Consider the following 9,655-nt stretch of genomic DNA (forward strand, 5'->3'; position numbering starts at 1 on the left):
TTAAAATTCAAGTTTGTAATAACATCCAACATTTTTTTGATCAAATTAATTCACAGAGAACAGAATAAGAAATAATGGAAGAACTTAGGAAGATGGTTGTCGCCAAATAAATCCTCAATCCAGTAACACAACGTCATGTGATGGCTGAGAGGGACTGCCTTCGGTCTCCCCTTTTCGTCTCTACTTAGCCACTACCCTCAATTGTTGCCTACGGATCTCTACACTAAATTCCATTATACAATTTTAAGCTTATGCTCTCATTATTTATACCCTTGCTGATGACAATTCCTTGCACAAAAATCAGAAAAGTCTAGATACCAGAATCACCACATTTCAGCTCTGGAATTTTATCGTAGCAAAATAATACACTTTCTAAATATGCACGCAAAACTGAACAATAACCGGTCATAAACCAACCAAACCAACAGGGCTTTCGTCTAACATCATAGTTAGCTAACATTCTCACAACATAAGAACTCTATCAGAACTGAACAATTATACACATATCTCTGAGGATAAAAGAATATATAGAATATCCAGAAAAGATCATCGTGTTCATTTCGACTGTAATCGTCACACATAGGCATCTTTACCATTTTAATTATCATTTCTCTAACTAATTATGTTATCACAAACCTCACATTATTTTATTCACTAACAAAAATTAATTCAGAAGAACTTCTAGTTAATACATACATTCTTTAGATAACATACCTGAATATTTTGTCCCATCGAATTTAACTTATCCTTTAACCATGATAGATTCTCATCTTTTTAGGCACGTCTTTCTATTACAAGTAGAGTTGGGTTGAAACTAGTAAGCACTGAATGTTGACCCGGTCATCTTCTTGAATTGCCACAGCATACAAGATGGCAACCTATCCAACCTTTTACCCCGACAAACCTTTACTCTATTTCTTTCTCCATATTCTACACCTACCAAACCACCAAACACAACCCTTCCACATGCAATTAAAAGTATCTAACATGTAAAAATAGTCCAAGATCCTAATGTAAATTATAAAAATACAAATAAAATGTCTTAAAATGCCACTAAGTGTACCAAGTACAAACATTTAACTAGGTCTAAAGACATGAAATATAACTCTTTTCAAGAGTTATCACTTGTCCATATGACTTTCCTCTTCTTGTAAAGTACGAATTATTAAAGTAATCTATGTCTCCTCTTGATCTAAGCTAAAATTTTGTGGGATGTTGTAGCTTAGGGTGTCTCTATATTCCAACAAAATTTTTCCTTTTTATTCAATGACAATCGAGGACGCCAACTTAGATAAAGCATTTACACGCGTGTTATCCTTTCTTAAGAGTTGCTTCACTTGTATTTTGTCAAATCTTGCGAGCAGTTGTGTTGAAATTGAATGATACTTCTTCAAAACTGACTCCTTCACCTCATATTCACCACTCATCTATTTTTCCACTAACTAGAAGCTCGTATGCACGACAAAGTCCCTCGTCCTAAGTTGGTGAGCTAATTGTAATCCTGCTATTAGAGCTTCATATTCCGTTGCATTGTTGGATGTTTGAAAACCAAAAAATAGCCCTACTGTCACTTATTCTCGCTAGTATCAACTAGGACTACCCCTGCTCCTGATCTCGTCTTTGTTGTAGAACTGTTGACATAGACTAACCACCTTTTTAAGCTATCAGCCACGTTTACATCCTCCTAATTGACTAATAGGCTTCTCAAAAGAACATTCAACAATAAAATTAGCTAGTATTTGCCCATTTATTATAGTTTTCAGTGCATACTCCACAACAAACTCAGCTAACTCGATGCTCCACTTTGTCATCCTTCCTAATGTGTTAGTTTTGGACAATATATATTTTATAGGTTGATTTGTCATTGCGACATCAGGATGGGCCTAGAAGTAGGGACACAATTTATGAGCTGCAACAATCAGAGCAAAAATAAAATTTTCATTTTTCGAGTACTTTAGCTCGCCATTCTATAGCACCTTACTAACGTAGTACACTGAGAACTAGTGAACATCTTCTGCTCTAACAAAAATAGCTAGAATCGTTTCCTCGGAGGTAGCCAAATAAAAGTAAAGGATTTCTCCCACTTGTGATGACATTAAGAGCAATGGGGACATGAGGTGCGATTTTAGTTTTCAAAGGTCACCAGATATTCTTTGATCCATGAAAAAGTAGTGTGCAAGGCTTTAAAGAAAGGTAATCATTTATCTGCCATTTGTGACATAAACCTAGTAAGTGTAACCACTCTTCCTATCAAACGCTGCGCATCCTTTATCATCTTTGGATGGGGCATGTCTAGGATGGCACGAATCTTTTCTGGGTTTGCCTCAACTCCTCTTTCTGAGATCATGAAACCCAAAAATTTACTAGCTTTCACACCGAAAGCATATTTGTCCAGATTTAATGTCATGTTATAAGCTTGCAACACAACAACCACTTTAGTCAAATTCTGCACATGTTTACTGAGAGTAGAACCCTTTACTAGCATATCATCATCATAGATCTTAACGCTTCGCCCAAATTGTTCCTTAAAATTTTTTTCACCAGCCTTTGGTAGGTCACGTCTGCATTTTTCAAACCAAAAGGCAAAATAAGGTAGCAGAATGACCCTTCCTCGGTAATAAAAATTCTCTTCTCCTGGTCTTCTGAGGCCATGACTATCTGATTATATCTAGAGAAAGCGTCCATAAAACTCATGAATTTATTGCCTGAGGATGCATCGGCCAACCTATCAATCGAAGGTAGGGGAAAGTTATCCTTAAGGAAGGCTTTGTTAAGATTGGTGAAGTTGATGCACATTCTCCACTTGCCATTAGCCTTCTTCACCATTACAATGTTTGAAACCCAGTAAGGATACTCAACCTCCCTAATGAACTCTAATGATAACAACTTTCCAACATCTTGTCTCACGGCTTTAACAACCTGTGGAGCAAATATTCTTCTTTTCTGTTTCACTAGCTTAACTTCGAGAAAGACATTCAACCTATGAACAATCACTTGAGGATCCACTTTTCGTATATCTACGGCTAACTAAGTAAAAACATCAGCATTTGCCCTTAAGCACTACATTAAACTATATTTTTCTTCATTTGCCAATGCGGATGAAATTTTAACCACTCTGCCTTTATCATCATAAATAATTGTAAAGCTTCCATAACTTTTATTGCATCTGGCTTTTTTACGCATTCCTCACTTTTGTTGAGAACCCTGCCCTTGTTGAACCTGCTCGCTTGTTTACTTCACCGAAAGCATATGGCATTTCCTAGCTGTTCTTTGATCTAACAACATGTTCTTTACTCCCGTTAGCGTAAGGAATTTTATCATCATACAAAATGTTGCCACCATCATCTTTGCCATCCTCATAATGGGTCATCCGGAGATAGCATTGTAAGCCATAGGGTGATCCACTATAAAAAATTGGACATACTTTATTGTAGTATGCTTACCATCTCCTAAGGTAACTGGCAAAGTAATGCAACCCTTCACTTCGATAGGGTGGTTCGTAGAACCGTACAACAGGCTTGACCTCTTCAATGCTTCCTCCTTTAACCCTATCTTTTGGTAGCTTCCCATGTTAATACCTCAACCACGCTTCCACTGTCCACAAGCATTCTCTTGACCTCAAAACCCAAAATCACTGTAGAAACAACCATTGGATCATTTCCTTCTTCATTACACACCAACTCTTCATCCTTGTTACTAAAATCAACATTCTACTTCCCTGGCTGACACAATCTTTTGAGTGTATTAATCGACATTATGCTTCTTATGTGAGCCTTCCTCTTTGCATTGGATGTCGCCTAGTCTTCATTTGTGCTCAAAATTACGTGTATCGTACCTCTTACATTCTACTAACCTTTGGCCTCAACACGTGAAGTTTGGTCCTATTGGGTAGTAACTAGCTCGTCATTTCTCACTGCTTCTTTAATAACGTCTTTCAAAGAAAAACATTCTTCAGTCTTGTGTCCCCTATCATTATAGAAAACACACCTGTCTCTCGACTTTGACCATCTTGCACTTTGCCTCATAGGGGAAGGGGAGGAGAGGATACCCAAGCTCTTCACCTGATTCAGAATATAAGCACGACTAGCATTCAAGGGGTATAGGCTTCAAAATTACCATGGGGGATGTACCTCATCATGCGCTCTGTTGGGCTCTTTGATACACCCTATGTGGTTTCTTTTCTGATTATGCTCCTCTACTGCCTCCCATTTTGTACATGCAAAGACTGATGAGGTGGCCCTTGTCTGTTGTTAGCCTCGTCTCTATTTCAGAATTGCCTATCTTCCATCTGGGCTATGCCACATACTGCTCTTTTTATCTCTTATTCTTCTACAAACATGTGAGCCCTTTCATCCAAATTTGCCAAACTTTGGGGCCTATTGTTAATGAAGAAATATTGTACATGCTCGTGCAGTACTCCTATAAAAGCATCAATAGCCCACTGATCCTCAAAGTTCTTTGTGTTCAATGTTATTGTGTAGAAATGTTTTACGTAGTCTTGCAAGGACTCTCCTTCCCTCTACTTCACAAACATTAAACCCATGAGAGTGCTCATATTGTCCTGTGTGCTCTGAGTTACTCCAAAAACATCTAACCTAACTAAGAAAAACTTCGAAAAGACCCTTGCGATAGAGACAAGTACCAATCCTTTGTACTTCCCTTAAGTGTTATGGAGATAGCCTTGCACTTCGTGGGATTTGAAGCACCCAACACATTCATGTAGTCATTATACTACCTAAGATGAGCTCGCGGATCCCTCCTTCCTTCAAACATGTCCTTCAGGACCTTGAAATGAGCTAGTAAACCTATTACTGCTACCTTTGGAGCCAAAGGATTATTGGAACAAAAAAGCCAATCCATGTCCTAAGACTTAAGATGCGAAGCCCTCACATCTTGATGCAATGCATCTATCTCACTCTGCCATTCCTTTGCATGCATGCGTGGTCCTTCCTCCTGTATGGCCACATTATCATGAATAGTAGAGTTGTCAGATTGTACCTTTCTCCTGAGCTCTTCATTCTGCTTCAAGAGTTCCTGATGAAATGTTTGTTATTACTCAAATCTCACATTCTGTAGGGCCATCTGATGCTTCATCAACCTCATATGTTTTTGAAGAGCCAAGAACTATTGTTGTGAAACTTCTTGACCAGAAGAAAATGGTGTTCGAAGCTCTTGCGTAAGTCACGTTACCCAAATTTTTCGACGGGTCATAAAACTAATCAGTAAACAAATATGTCTCGATGTGTTGACCACTTGAACCTGAAGCTCCAGTTTATTTAGATGAAAAGTTAATCGGGTAATTTTCATTTGGGTGAGCCATTCTGGTTTTTCAAACTGAAAGAAAATCTGTTGGTCAGAAGTCTGTCCACGCTCACCGCACCAAATTGTTGAGTATTTTTTTGTGTGTCCTCTTCGTGAGGAGAGTTGGATATTTATATGACATGGTTACTGTTCATGGAAGTGACGCCCTAGATAGGCTCTATGCATGTCGACCCATATGTTGTCCTAGACTTAAGACGTATTCGATGGTCTGAGTGTTCACCAGTTCACTCATTTGGCTTCAAGCTCTCTGCTTGTGAGTACCCAGGGGCATGCAAACTAGGCTAGTGAACTCTCCCTGCGAGCCTTCCCCTTGAGCCCTTAATGTATCCACTTGATGGGGCCCAAACTCGAGTCGCGGGTTGATAACCCGAGTTATATCTAGATTTCAGGTTGGCAAACGAAAATATCGTAATAGTATTCATTTTTTATTTGACTTTTTTTCAATTTAAAAAAATTTAGTTTTTTTTCAATTTTAAATTGTCTTTCAAATTTTTTTTAAGTTCTTGTTTAAATATCGACAAGAGGAAAAAGAATTTCTTGTCTATTTGAGGTTATACTCTCACCATTGGCTCTTATGATTGTCCCCAATAATCTTAAACGGATTTCAATTTTCTTAGTTTCTTTTTTCTAATTATTCAATTATTTTCATCTTTTTAAACAAATTTGTCGGAGTTAAAAGTTGAGTTAGGGAGTATATTAGGTGTGAATGAGAGTATACTAACAATTACATGTTTTTAAAAAGGTTTATTATATTACATTGTTTTATTAGTAATTAAAATCCTTTTAACTTTTAGAATAATCTTAATATAGTTATTCTCATTTATTATAGTTTGTGATGGTAATATTAAAAAATTAAAACAATAAAAAGTCTACAAAATAAATAATATAAAGTAATATTGTGCATGATTTATTTAGATAAGTGAAAAAGCGATTTGTGGTTATGTTTGCTTGTTTTACATTTTTTTTACATACATATTACATACTAGAAGCTTACGAAAAGTAGAAAAAAAAAACAAGGATATAATTGTTAGTTGTTCTTTGTTGTTGACCTGGTTTAGGTCACGAGTCACGACCTTAATAATTAATAATTTTACTTGGTGTATGATTTCTCTATAATTTTTTAATCAATGTCAAATTTCCACTACAAATCGTGGTCCTTTCAACAACGTAAGAAATGACGACTATGGAATTCTCATCTAAAACGAAGTTCTTTACTGTCATTTTTTTTTCATAAAAGAGGTTATAAAAATTAATTTGGCTGAAATAGTTAATTGTGTACAGCTAAAAAGAAAGTTTAACTGACTAGTTCACTATTAAGCCATTGACTTCTCTCTGATCAATTGATTTAATCATTAATTCGGGTTCCAAAGAGGTGGAGTCTGAAGTGATTATTTGTGTACTATTTGGAAGCTTCAACGACGGCAGATGGATATGTCTAAACTCTCCAGTTGGAATTTTCATCAATGATGCGCAGATTTCCTTCCGGCGTTTCCTCTCGGTTCTTTCATGTAGGTAGGAGGAAACCAAGCGGCGCATAACCTAGCTTGGTTATACTTGGCTAACTACAGTAATGACACCCTTTTGTTTCACGGGGTTGTAGAATAACTTTTATGTACTCAATGATGATTATCTTATCTATTTATCTATAATATATATAAAATATATGTTTTTGAGAAAATATTTGAATTGACGGTAGTATCTTTTTTCATCATATTATTAAATTAATTTTAAAATAATTATTTATGAATTAAAAAATTTTATTAATTTTAAAATAGAATTATTAGTTAAATGAAACTTTAAGTATGAAATATAAAAAAATGTGATAATTATAATTATCATTTAAGTATAACTATTAAAATAAATTGACTTAAAAAACTGTGTTCATTTCTTTTCAAATTGTGGTTATCGATGTAAATTAAAATTATTACTTGAATAGAACTTATCTTATTATCGTTTAATTAATATAAGAGTTATATACCCATTAAAATATAATATTAGCTTTATAAATAACATTCGATAATTAGGCATGTAATCAAGTAGCATATAAAAAAATTATCAATAAAAAGATGGAGATATTTAATTAGTAATTTAGAATTATAAAAAAAAGATTATTCAAATAAGTAAATATCAAATCATATTTGAACAACAATGATGATGATGAGGTAATATGATATTATGATATATTTTTTAATTTTTCTATAAGTTTAGTGCTATTAAAATTGTTTTTTTATCTATCTATTATTTGGTGTAAGTGAAAAATGTTGTGTTTGTTTTTTGAAAAAGAAAATCATATTTTCAATAATTGTTTTCTAACCATTATTATTAAAAATGTTTATTAATTTAGTTTAAATATCTTTCCTCATCAACTATTATTAGTTTTACCTTTTTTAAAAAATAAACCTAAGAGAAATTATCATTATTAATCTAGGCAACAATAATTAAAATATATTATTTACAAATTAATTAAAAGTTAAATTCAACAATTTTACATGCAATGCACGTAATATTAAAAACTAATTAAATACAAAATAATGAAGCTTTCTTTAAAAAATAATTATGAAACGCTGATATCTGAATTTGAAATCTATTCCTCTTTTTATATATTTGAATTTTAAATTTATTCGTTTTCTTTCAAAAAAAAATTATAATATAAATTTATTGAATTAAGCTTTTGGATGTAATACTGAATCTTATACGATTAGGTTTTATAAAAACAAAGTATTGTAGTCAGAAGTGGTAAAAGGACATATTCTAATTCAGTTAATCAATTTGTTGGAAGTCAAATTGTTTTAGACTCAAATGTTCTTTGAAAAAGATATTTTTTACGTTATAAAAGTGTTTCGTTAATTTTGTTTAAACCAACTGTGATCCCATTATTTTTATGGTCCAATAAAATCGTTATTTTCCGAGAAAAAACAAAAGGTGTTTCAGTGATTAGCTTAGGACTAGTGAAGAGGGACTAATGTCAAGCTAAATCATGTTTCGAATACAGAAGGATCATATGAAACCGTGTATGATTGCTAGTTGTAACCATAATATGTGCTACCAAATTGTTAAATAGTGCAATCATCCCGTCGTCTAAAATTCATCAATTTTCAGTGACAAAAAAGATTTTAAATGTTTGAGTTTCAAATTCAAATACAAGTACGAGTTTTCTTTTTTATAACCAATGGTGGTGTCTTGCAAGCAGTTCAACCTTATCTACTAATATAATAATAACTGAAACAGATCAAAGAAAGAGAGGAATAGATTAATGCATTAAACTTGAGAATTCATATATTTTAGTATAATTTATAATTACATAATTATAATATATTAATAATTTGTATTATATAAAATTTAAAACATTTGTGTATTAATGTTTGTTAGAATTGTGTGACCCAAATTCTAAGAGATTGCTTGCAAGTCAAGTTAAACAAAAAAATATTTTCTTTCTAGAAGATTTAGTATTTATTAGTATAATATATTTAGCATTTATTAGTATAGTTTATTTAACTTACTAATTTAGCCTATAAATAGGCTCCTTTACAATCTTAGAATTAAGAGACACCCATTAGATTAGAACTCATAACACATTCAGAGAATTTTGTGTTTACGTTTGAGGGTTCTTTATTTTTCGGGTTTTCGGGGTTTAGTTTTTATCTCCATCTTTTGTACTCTTAATTCTTTTGCCATTATAGTAAAATTATCTTTGCCCGTGGTTTTTTATCCTCTTTTGAGGGGTTTTTCCACGTTAAATTTGTGTGTTCATCTTCTCAATTTCTTCTACTATTTTTACTTGTTCGTTGCTTAATCGGGACGATCCTAACAAGTGGTATCAGAGCTAGTTTAACTTTCATAGATCAGCCCGGTCAGAGATGGCAGCAACAAGGTTTGAAATTGAGAAGTTCGATGGTGAGACAAATTTCAATCTGTGGCAAGTTCGGATGATGGCAATTCTAGTTCAAAATGGCTTGAAAAAGGTTGTTATAGGGAAAAAGCCTGAGAATCTAAATCAAACAGAATGGGAAGAGCTTGATGAAAAGGCCTTGTCTGCAATCCAGTTGTGCCTCGCGAATACAGTATTGCAGGAGGTATTGATGGAGAAGACCTCATTTGCCTTGTGGAAAAGGTTAGAAACTCTTTATGCGACTAAGTCTCTGGCTAACCGTTTAGTGTTGAAACAACGTCTATTTACGTTTCGCATGAACGAAGGTGAGCTTCTTAAAGATCACATCAGTCAATTCATTACTCTTTTAAATGATTTAAAGAACGTTGAGGTTCATATTGACGATGAAGATCAAGCTATGCTATTATTGTGCTCTTTACCTTCTTCATACAAGTCTTTCAGGGA

Source organism: Gossypium hirsutum, chromosome D02, assembly GCF_007990345.1.
Source record: "Gossypium hirsutum isolate 1008001.06 chromosome D02, Gossypium_hirsutum_v2.1, whole genome shotgun sequence".
NCBI lineage: Eukaryota > Viridiplantae > Streptophyta > Magnoliopsida > Malvales > Malvaceae > Gossypium > Gossypium hirsutum.